The following is a 13,414-nucleotide window of genomic DNA, read 5'->3' on the forward strand; positions in this document are numbered from 1 at the left end:
CAGGTAGCATATTTGTGACCCTCCACCACGAAATGAGTCGCATGTCACCTCGCGCGGTTCTGCGCTAGGCTTAATATAAGTCCGGGGAGTGTCTGGTAACAGTGTGAGGGTCACCTTAATCACAGGCTTATAACTCAAACAGTTTTCGCTCTTTTCTAAAACGGTTTTCACCACTGGATAGAACATAAAAAAACTCTCTAGGAAAATGTAAAAATGTTAAAATCATACAAAGGTGACATGCGACTCATTTCGTGGTGGAGGGTCACATTTATTGAGCACTGACTTATCATGTGATCCTGTAGAACAACACAAGAGATACGTACAGGTCCATACTACTACTAGTAAGCTGCCAGATATGACCGACTGACACCTCGGTGTGCAGAGAGTAAGGGGTGATATATAATTTATAACAGCCCATCTATGTACTCCTGGATGCCAAAGAAAGATACAAGATATACAGGTATAGACAACGGTAAGTTTCCGGAATGACCGACAGACACATCACTGCGCGGGGGGCAGTGTGGGGGTGGGGGGGGGGGGTGGGTGGGCAAGGGTACTTGTGGAGTTTGAGTTATAACCTCTTACCTAAGTTATACTAGATACTGGGTATACAGATAAATAAATGTTAACCCACAGCATAAACGACTAATACATCGATGCGCATGGGGTGAAAAAGGGAAGAGAATAACATTTCAATTTATAACCGCTCACCTACGTAACACTGAATGCTGCATGAAGACACAATATATTAAGGTAAATAACGGAAACTTTCCGGAATGAGTGACTGCCACATAGTAATATCGTTGTGTAGGGGTTAAAGGAAAGAGGTATGGTGACCGAGATAACACTGGATACCGGAGATACAATTAAGAGATGCCTGTGAAATAAGGTAAGGTTCCGGGCTGACAGGCTGACACATTGCTGCACACAGTGTAAGGGGTGACATGTACCCTTAACTGTTCTCCTAGATGTAATGTTAAATGCTGTAAACACAATCAACAGATGCAGTACAGTAATAACATGCACATATGGCCAAACAACACAACGCGCGGGTAAGGGGGGGGGACGAGGTTTGGAATTTAATTATAATTGTCACCTTGGTAATGCCACAGATACAGGTAAATAAATATATAAGCTTCTAGTATGACCGACTGACACATTCCTGGGTAGGGGGTAATGGGAAGGAGTTGTGTCTATATCGCTCACCTAGGCAATACAGGATACTGAAAATGACAGGTAAATAGCGGTAAGCTTCCAGAATTACCGACAAACACACCTCCGTGTAGATGGGGTAAGAGAGAAGAAATCTATTGCTCACCTAGGTAAAAGTGGATGGGCGTTAATTGTCGCAGTGTCAATAATTGATTACCACTTGATGAGAGGCCGAGGCCCCCCGCAAGGAAGACACGGTTCCAGTAGGTACGGATTCTTAGGGAGAAGTGGATGGATGGGTATACAGATCGATAGTGGCTAAGAATCTCTATAGATAGGTGTGTGTGTGTGTGTAAGAGAGAGAGACAGAGAGAGAGAGAGAGAGAGAGGGAGAGACAGAGAGAGAGAGAGACAGAGAGAGAGAGAGAGAGAGAGAGAGAGTTGAGGCTCTAACGTTTGATTACGCCTACGAGTAGCTATTAACACTATGGAAGAGAACAGGGGTGGGGGGGGGGGTGGGGGGTGGTGGCTGAGGGACGTGCATGGATAAAGGGCGGGGGGTTGAGGGAAAAAGGCGGTTTCAAGGGAGGGGAGGGGGGTGGCTGAGGCGGTAAAATAGAGTGTATCAAATAACTTGAGGCTGGCAAGAGATTTAACCCGTAATATTGTAACAAAGTTATCTCTCACCAACAGATCTTTCCAGAACTGCTGAGACAACGACAAACATGATGAGTTTAGCACAATCGAGTGTGCATTGAATAGAGTCTATTTTTGACTGCATTAGACTGTTCAGGACCGAGCAATTCACACACAAACATATGCTATATGCACCAACACATTTGAATCACAACAGGGAGGGGAAAGCAACATTAGTGAACAATGGGGAACAGAAGTTTTTTCTTTCATTTTTCTTTTATTTTTAGAAAGGTCACCTAATTGTGAGTGGTGTGGGGTAGTAAATAATACAGTGTCATGCATCAAGTTGAAAAAACAGGAAGAAAATAATGGGGAATGCTCCAGCTTTCATATGAATATTATTTACAAAAAGCGTTCATTTCAGAACTTTGGCACAGGGAGAGTTCGCGTACCAAAAGAAATAAGAATAAGAATAAGAATAAGAATACTTTATTATCTCATAGAGAAATTCAGGCGTGGTACATAACAATAATACAAACAGGACATTGTTTTTACATAAGACATATAGCACTATATAACAGGGCAGGTTATAAACACACCTCCCACATATACCCAAAAAAACTCACTACCCCGAAACGACGACACGTATGTCCATCCCCAGTCTCAACTGGACAACCAAGTTAATTGCACTTTTCATTTACAGGAGGTGAGAGGGAGAGAGAGAGAAGAAAAAAAGAGAGAGCGAGAGGGGAGCGAAAGAGAGAGAGAGAGAGAGAGAGAGAGAGAGAGAGAGAGCGAGAGAGATACCCGCCGTGTTTAACGGGAAGTTGCCGCGTAAAGTAAATAACATCCAGTGTAAAAGTGAAACACAATTCTTGTAATTGTATCTCTTGCGCTAGACAAGACAAGACCAATGAACGCACGAAAATTCAAACAATGAGCCAACATAAAACTAATTCAATATTTTCCACCACTCTTTCATGCTGATACCCATACTACAGGACAAAAAAAAGGAAAAGTCGAAAGAACGGGCAAAGGGTTGGGGGTGGGGGCGGACTGGCAGAGGGGGGAGGGGCGGGGGGGGGGGGGGGGCTTGCAGAGGAAGGAGAACAAAACGGGAAAAATATGGAGGGGCCTGGAAAATTAATGTGGCACACGCTAGTGTCGGAGAAAAAGAAACAGTCCTGATGTGGAAGTTGAAGGTCTGTTTTCGTAGACCGAATCTGACGTGGACCCAACTGTTTTAATGGAGGCGTCTTCTCCAGGGATTCCGCAGTTAAAATGAAAAATTTACTCGCTTCGGTGAAAATAACTTTTCTCTAGACTTCCACTTCGATCTGTCCTTATGATGTGTCAACTGAGAGTGAATGATTGATATCGGTACGTTTAGGTCATGAACAGAAAATAGTATACATGAACTCAATGTACGAATTAAAAACAAGTAGTATTGTAAAATGTTGCTGACGTTTTCATCTGTGCTTGTTTTCAGTTGTTTGTCTTGTGTACTTTTGATTGTCAGCAGTTGCTGTGTTTGTGAATGTGGACAATTTCAAATTAAATAAAAAATAAAAAAAATAAACAAACAGTTTACTTGCCTCGGTGAAAATATATTTTTCTCTCCAGACTTCAATTTCGATCTACCCTTTCAATGTGTCAAGTGATAGTGAATGATTGATATCTGTACTTTTGCATCGCGACTGAAAACACCAATACACTTAATGTATGTATATATTCTCTTTGACTTGGAAAAAGGATTAGTGTTTTTATCTTCCATGAAAGTTATTTTTCAAGAGAACAAACAATTGATCATCTAAGTTTTCTTTCCATTGTCTAAGGTCACAATCAAATCGCACCCATAACAAGCAAACAAACAAACAAAGAAACGAACAAAGTGTTTGTGTACCCATTTCAGAAATCTTTGATCCGAAAAGTGTACCAGATTGCCAAGTAAAAGGCCTTTAATGCCATATTATAAAGTGTGAATGAAATGGCACGGGAATGAATGTTTTAGTTCGGGTACGAAAATGGGTGCACTAGTTATTTTGCTCACTTTATGTGTCAAATGAATGAGAATTATTAATACATGTCACGACAGAAAAAAGAACATGAACTGAACGCACTTAACATGATCTCTTTGAATTAAAAATGAAGCAGTGTCACGTTTAGATGCAGTTTTTGTGTGTGTGTGTGTGTCTTATTTGTTTTAATAATAATAATAATAATAATAATTGTCAGTAAGTACTGGTGTCACATGACTGATGTGAACCAGTTGATTGGTTAATGGCGATGCACTAAAACTGTTAGCGCACTCTTGGAGTGCGCTAACTTTTATACAGAGCTTATTCTTCCGCCCTTTGCCTAAGCGAGACTGTGCTCTCATCCTCAGAATTAATTAATGACATGTAGCTTATATTCTCCACAATACCAAATGACCATAAATTCCCTGCTTCTCAATTAAAGCAGAAGTGGGTTTTTTTTCTGACAGATTGCATGTGCCTGTGCCACAGTGCCACTGATCTAAAAATAGAAGCCGCTGTGTTTCGTCTCATTTTCGCCGACTTGCATAGATTCTTCTCATATGCCGTGTTAGTGGCATGTAGCTTATCATCCACATTACCAAATGTTGAGTTAGCATACAATTCCCAGCGGCTAACAGAAAACACAAGTGTTATTCCGATAACGTACCAGCCAGAAATCTCCTTAATAAATAAATAGACCAGCATTTGGAAGACTGAATCGATCGACTCTGTCATACGTAGCAGACTACACTGAAAGACGACTGCATCAGTTCAGTAAATGAATGGTTTCCGAATTATAATTTCAAGGCAAGAACAATCGTAATCGAAAACGTGCAGGGTTCAGAACGTTCTTACCATATAAGACTTATTACCAGCCTGCCTCATGCGTGCAGACTGCAGTGGTTCGATTGCCCTAGCCTAGCAGACGACATAAATCCCGCTCAGCAAAGTAACATGTTGGGCAAATGTGAACGAAAAAACGAAGGGGATATAATACGTGTAGGGTTCAGAGCATTCTTACCGTTCATGTTTAGTATCAGACTCCCCGATGAGTGAAGATACAACACGAGAAATATGCGCTTCGTTCTATAATGAATTTTCTCGATTTGCTCTATAAATCCCTTAGTGCACTGGGATGTCTCAATAACTTAAATAATAATAATACGAGAATTTATAACGCGCACATGTTAGAAAAAGTTTATTTTAAAAAATCTTCTTAAATCAAACAAATAAATTCCTTAACAAGCATATGCATGCAATACAAAGAAACAAAAGAAAACAAAACGGCAGGCAACTCCGACATTCTCCAGAGCTCGGCACGAAGATAGTTTACTTCAATGGTTAAACTTGTTCACTGGAATCTGTGTGTGAATCGACTGGTAACTATGACGGGCGCTGTGGCCTAGTGGATAAGACATCGGCCTCCGAATCGCAAGGTCGTGAGTTCAAATCCCGGCCGAGGCCGCCTGGTGGGATAAGGGTGGAGATTTGTCCGATCTCCCACGTCAACTTACGTGCAGACCTGCTAGTGCCTTATTCCCCTTCGTGTGTACACGCAAGCACAAGACCAAGTACACACGGAAAAGATCCTGTATTCATGTTCGAGTTCGGTGGGTTATAGAAACACGAAAATATCCAGCATGCTTCCCTCGAATGCGGCGTATGGCTGCCTGAATGGCGGGGTAAAAACCAACTCGTTTAAAAACATGGGTGAACGTGGGGGTTTCAGCCCATGAACGAAGAAGAAGAAGAAGGAGACTGGTAAATACATCGACAGTCTTCGAATAGTGAAACACTTACCCATCCGAATAATGCAGACTCTTACGAACTGTGCAGTCTTATTCAAGTAATTCGGTCTTACCTGAGTAATGAAATCCTGTTTGAACGGCGCAGCCTTCTCTGAGTAGTAAAGTCTTATTCAAGTAGAGCTGCCTTCTCAATGCAGTGCTGGTTTATCCAAGGGGTGCCGTCTTATCCGAGTATCGAGGTCTTGTACTGGCAGCGTATGCCACAAAGAAGTGTGTCTGATGCAGATGCAGGCATTAGATGCAGGACCAGGCAGAATCGGTGACTCGGAAACAAAACCGGCGAGCTACTAAGCCTTGTTGGACGACCAGCGTGACCTTCTGAAAACAGAAACACAGAGATGGCTACATGACTTAATGTACGAAATGTGCCAAATACTCTTTACGACCATACACTTACACGGACAGACACGTACACATACACATAAACAGACTAATATAGATCAATACTAACTAATGCTGTTTGATATTCGTCAAAACCTGTAACAATCACAAAAGTCCATCAAAGTGGAATTCTCGGTACATACTCTACTGTCTGCTAACAATGCACATTTCTTGCAACATAGCATAAAAAAGAAATTACAAATCGTAAACACGACCATTAATTGTCATCAGAAGAGTGCAAGGTCATAAATCATTTCATCAAATGCTGAGACAGTATTTCACAATATCCATCTCCACCTCAGTTCAGCTTCATCGACAGTGAAGAATGGCTATGCAAGTTTCGAACGAGCTTATAATTATTTTCATGAACGTTTTATTGCAAAGAACAGTACCACAGTAACTGACAATTCAAAGTAATATCAATAGCGCATAGAATAATAAAACCAGATGAGTAATACGTATGCCTATTGTCAGGACTGAAATCGAAATGTCAAAACTGCGGTTGTTGGTAAGGCCCATAAATCAAACCTCAAGCCATCGGTTTGGAATGTCATCAGAAAACACTACGCCCGTCTGGATTATCCAGTCATTACTGAAACTTTAGATATATGGAAGGTAGGTTGAGAAAGTAGTGTCAAAGAAGATTTATTTTCCTTGTTTATTTATTTCATTCTCCATTCTTAATACGCAAAATGCAACGGTCTCGTTCTTACTTTATAATAATCTAGCGTATGGCCGTAGTACCAGACACAGGCGTATAAGTTCGGTGTCACTGCAAGGAAAGGTATGGAAACTCCCCACACCTATCCCCACACCTATCCCCACACCTATCCCCACTCACTAGGATGTGTGTATGGGTGACTGAAAAACGGTCCAAATGCGTAAATCACACACACACACACACACACACACACACACACACACACGCACCTAAAGTGTGGATGGTTACCTAAGAGGCGGCACTGGGTGCAGTGCCTTTCTAGTGCACTTGCACTACAACAGCACTGGGTGCAGTACTCGCTCCGGCATCGAAGAATTTTGCACTAAAAAATGCACAAAATTTGACCTATTTCGTCGCCTATAGAGGACGGAAAGAATGTCATTTTGAACATTGTTATGACATTCTTTCCGTCAAAAAAGTCAATTTAACGGTGTTAAATGAAGCGACCATCCACACATTTATGGTTGCCATCCAGAGTTTAGGTTGCCATCCACGTGTGGATGGTTGCGTTATGGTGATTTAGGCAACCAAACCTGTGGAAACGGGGGTACACACACACACATACACATACATACACACACACTCACACACACATACACATTTACACACACACACACACTCAGTACAGCCACCAGGCAAGACAAATACTCCCGCACCATACAGTTTAACAACACCATTTCACCTTTGGATTGTACTTTTTTTCAAACGATCCATAAATAAAACGTCTTTATTCCTAGCCTTAAAATACCATCGCGACATAGTGCATTTCCCAAGTCCCGGGCCTGAGCGTATACTGACGCCCAATAAAAACGTCAATGAAGGACACATGTTCCTTATCGATCCCTCTCTTTTAAATATTCAAATCATGTACCGGAAACAAGAGCATCGACATCGGGGAAGCTCGTAAACCAACGAGAGGGCAGCCAATAAAGGGGGCGCTTTTTTTATAAGCCATGTCGAGCAGTTCTCTGATCATGTGAGTTTTAGTTTATGACGAAGGAAAAGTCGAAGCAATGTACTCGACATAGGCAGGCATAGCGTAGAACTTTCAAGTCACCGTTTAATGGGACCGTATTCATAGAAAAGATGCTCATTTAAAAAAAAAATTTTAAAAAGTCACTGCAATTATAGACGTGTTAGGAGCAAGCGTACTGAATGAATTATAATTAACCTTTTAGTTTATGGCCAATAAGTCGAAGAGCAACCGACGTATTCATGCGAGCATTACGTACATCTTAGCAACATTATGCAACGGGACAGTTTTCACAGACAAGATGGAGAAGAAAAAAGCCTTAAAGTCAGATCGATTATAGACAGGATTTAACTTGACATTTATTAGTATTTGAAGTTTTAAAAAACCCACCTAAAACACTCTCTGCATGCTAGGCTACTGATTAAGGATTTGTTGTGGCGAAAACAAACATTTGGTGTAAAGGACACCAATGCAATACCCAGACAACGGCATTAACCGTTCAAAATAGCACAATCTGTAAAGAAAAAACAAGCGAAGAAAAAACTCATTGTTAGGCAGACAGAAAAACAGGCACACACTTACACACACATGCAGAGCGAGAAAGACAGACACTAATAACCCAGTAGACCAATTACAGACAGACAGACAGACAGACAGACAGACAGACAGACAGACAGACAGACAGACAGACAGACAGACAGACAGACAGACAGACAGACAGACAAAGAACAGTACAAACAGACGCGTATGAAAAGAAAAGCAGCCGCAGGAAACAAACGCAAAAAATGAAGAAATCAAGTTATAAAAAAAAACGGAAACTGCGATTGACGGATAATCCGAAGCACATAACTAATTACGTGTGTGTGTGCGATTTTTAGCTTTATTCGACATCTAAGCCCTTAGTGATTGGCATGTGCGCATTAATTCAATTGTACTCAGTGGGGATCGTCTGGAATTATATTTTATCTGACAAGGCATGCACGCTAAGATAAATTGTGTGCAGAAAAACGAATTAAATGTCATATTGTATTGGTTTATTGCTGCGCTGCAGTTCGATTTATAAGGAGTCCTCACTCCAGTTACGCAAACAGACATCGTACAGACGTTTTCACAAATAGAAAAAAATATTATTCGTGTTTGTGTCCGTTTTCTGTTTTATGTGTGCATGTGTGTCCTTTCTCTTTCATCTTTCGTGTTTCTCCTTTCTGTCATTTCTTCTAGCATAATAGTTTTTTGGTTTTTTTGCTCATGTCTTTTTCAATGGTTGATTGAATTTCTCTTTTTTCCTATTTCTCTGAGTTGGTAATGGGTGGGTTTTTTTCTTTTTTTATTCTGTCTTATATTTCAATAAGTTTGCAGAGTGAAATATGTTCATTCAAATTTACGACGAATTGACGACGAATTGGTGAGGCGAAGTGGCATTGTAGAAAGCAACGTTAAGTAATATTTTTAGACGTTGGAAAGAGTTAATACCAATAATCTGAACATGACAATGCACATAATCAACTTTCTTTCTCTCGCTGTAATCGTTGGAGATCCTTGTGCAGTTATAGCAATAACATGAAAATTAAAACTGTAATACAAAAACAAAATAAAAGCAACACCCAATTGTCACATTGCGCTCAGACCTTACAAAGGTCTCCAAAACGCGATTTATATTGTCATTAAAACTAACTGTTGAAGGCGGTAGACAGTATCCGTTTGCTGCAATGTGCTCATAGGCTTTAAATATCTCTGTAGTTGGACACTGCCGTCACCAAACTGCTATTGTTTTGTGTTACTATGTCTTTATCTTCATGAGAATATTCTTACACAAACAACCTCAGCAGAGGGTACGCAGAGGGTACGCAATTTTAGTTTCTGAGATCAAGATTGACAGTAACTTCGTTACCTGAACCGCAATATTATGGTTCTTGTATCATGGCCCAACTTGACATTCTTTACACATTGTATAACAAAATACATTTGAAGGTAAAACAAACAAGAAAAAAAGATTCCACTTAAAGCAACTGATATTACACAAATACAACTAGAATTCTCAGAATAATCGCGAAGAATAATACCAGCACAGCCCGCAACAAAACCTTCAAGGTGAATATCGAATGAAAAATGTTCGCCTCAAAATTCCCCAACAAACAACAGTTATATATCCAGGCGTACTTTCTTCCATTTCCTCCTATCATAACCCAACATGGCATACCGTTAAAACCCAGGTCGATTTATCGTGTCCAATCTACTCCTTGACGTTATTGAATGTGCAACGTTCTTGTCGCAAGATCCAAGAACTATACCCACATCTCTAAAAACAAGAAACCACCCCCATCATTTATAGTCACACAAATATCGATGCTGTGCTTTCTCTCTGTTCCTTCTACAACAACCCAGCATGACATACAGTTTCACTCCGGGTTCTTTTTGACAAACGTCTTTTTGACTTTTTTGAATTTTTTTTTTTCACAAGACCCAAGAACTATTATATACCCACATCGCGAACGACAAGAGACCAACGCCATATCGACATATCAATTTCGATACTTTCTCCTATATGTATTCATATCATAACCCCAACATGACGTACAGTGCTGACTCAACGTCGTCCTAGCGTGTCCTTTACGACAATCTCAAACATTGATTTGCCGCTGCGAAGATTGCACCCCAAGACAAAGCGATACATATCACTACTATACTTACCATCATTCATTTCTATCGTTAAACAGAATGACAAACACACGCACATCAGTAATTTAAGTAAAACTGACACCTTGACCTTTACTACCGAGATGGCATCCCACGACAAAGCCGAAACCAATATGACTAAGTACTTTCTCCTATCATAACAAGCATGACATACACTTTCACCCCATGTCGACCTATCATGTCCTTTATGACCATCGTACACCTTGAACCTTACGACCACCAAGATAGCATGCAAGGACCAGCGTCGCAGCAGTATTTAGCCCTCACTCGCATAGAGTTCTCTTGCCACGTCCAATCTTTTACGACGGGAAATGGGAAGTCATGAAGGCGCTCCTCTATGAACCTCGCGAGGACAGAAAACCAGGAGCCACTAAAAACATGAGCGGCAGACCTGCTATCATAATTATGGTGGCACTTGTCATTTTTCTCGCTACAACGTCATGATGCTGGCTGGTTCTTGAAGGTCATTCTGCGGTCAGGGTCAGGGGTCATAGTGATGGTGCCAATTTATGGTGTTGTCACGTGCACCCGAAGGCGGGAAGACTGAGACTACAATCATGTGAACGTCTCTTGGTTTATAATGGCAGGACACGGTAATGAGGACTAATCATAAATCTTTGACGATATTGAATTCCAAGAGAGCTACTGAAGGACCCATTAAAAACATTATGAGAAGACTAAATTAACTATCGATATTCTTCACGAGGTACGATATAAACAAGGAAACTGTTGCTTTTAAATAAAAAAAATAAAGATATCCTTGCAGTTGTTGGCCTCATATATTATGGTTATGTCAACTATAAATCTTTTTTTTCTATCACTAAACAGTACTTAAAAAGTGCGAAATACAACGAAGTAGATTGATTTCCTACCATAATGAGGTAAACATGAAGAAAATAAACGGTCGTCTCACCTCAGAGTTATGCTATTTCAACTGCCTATAAGTGAGACTTTTATGTCCTTCTTTCTACAATTAAGTATCAAACGAATGCTGGTGTCTCTTTTTATATTGTCACACATCAACTTACTACAGAATGCACGTGCTTGACGTTATGTGCACTTCACAACTGACGCTAGAATAAAAACACTTACACACCTTGAGAAAAAAAAAGCAGTTGACGACTCACATGAAAGATACTTTCCACGTTAATGTGCCTCTTTTTGTCCACAAGGGAGTATCCCGAGAGAGTCTAGTGACTGTTTGTATGATCACAAATTGATGTGGAGTACGAGTATCCGAGGGAATCTGTTGTCTCTTTAATTGTATGATAACAAATTACCTTGATAACGAATGCACGTGCTCCTGGCTTTATACTTTCACCAACCTGGAACTTCAACGCCTTGAACCCTGCGACAACAGAAGATGACTAACACTGGAGCGACACTTTTGACTTAAATGATGATTTCATGCGTTGATCAACTTATTACACGTTGCACGTGCTTCCGCGTGCTGTGCACTGTTACCAAGCTGGAATCACAACGCCTGATACTCTGCAATACCGACGACGCATGACTAACAAGAGCGGCGACACTTTCAACTACAACGGTGACAGTCCTCCGAGACCCGACCTCTCTCACTCTTTGATCAGGATTTATCACACTCTTGAGGCCCCTCGGCCATTTCCACCCAAATACAACATCACCACTACTCCTTCAAATCATCACTCGCTCCTCCCTCACCCTCGTCGCTCGCGACCCCAACCCCCAATCTTCCCGGCTTCGCACCACCACCCTAATGATTGTCTCATTCGCCGGTCTCAACCCTTACTTCTCACATCTCCCCATCCCTACCCCCACGACTCGCTCTGTACTCACCCTCATTCCTCAAACCCCACCCCCTGCAATAACTCCCCCCCCCCACCCCCCACCCGGTAAACAGTCACTACTTCCTACCCCACCTCATGATTCCTTTTCTCTACCCCCTCCCCCCTCCCCCTACTTCTCACAACTTCCTATCTCCACTCCCATGACTCGCTCTCTACTCACCCTCATCCCTCAATCCCCCCCCCCCTCCGCCCTTCAAATGACTTCTCCCTCTCCTCAAATCTCCTCACAACTTCCTACCCAACCCCATGATTCCTCTTCTCTACCCACCCACCCCCCCCCCCCCCCCCCTTTTCTAACCAGCTGCATGCGGGCGGCAGTATGACAGTCTAAACGTGACCTGTGTGAGGTCAGCCTCTGGGGCCAAAGGGAAAGCAATCTAGCGTAAGATGAGACAAGGGAGTTAACTTTGACACGGACCTCATTAGAGTACGGGTGGCTTGTTCAATGCTAAAAACTGTCCCCCGCTGTCGTGGACGATGGTCTCTTTGACGATACCGTCTCCGACTGACTATTCAATGCCTGGTCAGACGATTTCTTTCTTATCCTATACATGTCTCTGTGTACTTAGGTGGAGGGTGGCAGAGTTGTCGTCCGTCTTTGTGTTGGTGTGAAGAAGACGCCCGTGAGCATCAGTCAAGTCAAATCAAATCAAATCAAATCAAATCAAATCAAATTAACTTTATTATTTCACATAGAGAAATAGCAGTGGTGGTGCATGTACCATAGAGAGAAACGAGACACTACAACATTAGCATTATATTTAAATCAAACAGTATGCATCAGTATGCGTCAGTGTGGCCAGATACGCATACAGACGCATAGATACACACGCGTATGTATGTGTGTACAAACGGAATTTCCGAGAGAGAAAAACGGAGATAATGACAGCACGGGAGTGGCGAAGAACGATAGAGCTGGATGATGGGTAAACACCAGTAACCTTTCTGTGTCGTAACTCCTTTGAAGTCTTATCGCGGGGTAAAAACGGTCATACACGTAAATATCCACTCGTGCTAAAAACATGAGTGAACGTGGGAGTCTAAACCCATAAACGAAGAAGACGAAGAAGAAGAAGAAGAAGAAGAAGAAGAAGAAGAAGAAGAAGAAGAAGAAGAAGAAGAAGAAGAAGAAGAAGAAGAAGAAGAAGGTTTTTAATGAAGCATTCCTACGACAGTCGCATATACAAGGTCATGATGACGAC

General features: G+C 41.6%; 1 protein-coding gene across 1 annotated transcript in view; it reads right to left on the bottom strand.

Moving 5' to 3' along the window:
* The window catches only part of LOC138946016 (zwei Ig domain protein zig-8-like), a 176,598-nt gene that overhangs the window by 93,252 nt on the left and 69,932 nt on the right, over window positions 1-13,414 (bottom strand). Inside the window, exon 2 of the mRNA XM_070317552.1 lies at window positions 5,668-5,932. The gene's annotated coding sequence lies outside the window, so the exon portion shown is untranslated. The remainder of the gene's footprint in view (window positions 1-5,667; window positions 5,933-13,414) is intronic.

The sequence above is a fragment of the Littorina saxatilis genome, linkage group LG1 (genome assembly GCF_037325665.1).
Source record: "Littorina saxatilis isolate snail1 linkage group LG1, US_GU_Lsax_2.0, whole genome shotgun sequence".
In the NCBI taxonomy this organism is placed as follows: Eukaryota; Metazoa; Mollusca; class Gastropoda; order Littorinimorpha; family Littorinidae; genus Littorina; species Littorina saxatilis.